Here is a 633-nt window from a genome sequence, read left to right on the forward strand (position 1 = left end):
CAGAAAAAAAGAGGAAGACCCTCAGTGAGATGGATTAGCAAAGTGGCAGCATTCGTGGGCTCAATATGTGAGACCCCGGTTCCCCTCCTATATATAGTTTGTATTGGTACAAAAACTCCTGTCATTTCCATTCTAGATACAAAGAAAGGGTTTATAAATAGGAAATTACTGTGACAAGTTTGGTCTCTGTCACTTTTTTTTAATCAGATTGATAATTCCATTTAAAAAAAAAAGAGTTCACTTTTAACAATGAGTCATTATTTTCCTAAGTTCATCTAAAGAGTATGCGTTCATTGTGTCCTTATTACAGGGCTTATTTCCTCATTGCTTAAAAACTAAGCTGTATATCTTTGATATTCAATATCATCCATATGAGACTAACATTATTGAAATTAACCACAAAATGCTTGAGTGATGGAAATGATTTTTTTTTTTTTTTAAGGAAAATGAATATATTTTCCAATGGATTTGGAGAATACCAAAAAAACACCAACCAATCATATTAATATTTATCGCAGGACACAATCTCTACTTCTTTGAAAAGATTAAAGGTAGATGAATACTCTGCAAACTGATATTCCCTTACTAAATATTAATTCAGCAGGTCCTACATTATTGTTGTTGTTAGGTGCC

Source organism: Chrysochloris asiatica, unplaced genomic scaffold (genome assembly GCF_000296735.1).
Source record: "Chrysochloris asiatica unplaced genomic scaffold, ChrAsi1.0 scaffold00284, whole genome shotgun sequence".
NCBI classification, from domain to species: domain Eukaryota; kingdom Metazoa; phylum Chordata; class Mammalia; order Afrosoricida; family Chrysochloridae; genus Chrysochloris; species Chrysochloris asiatica.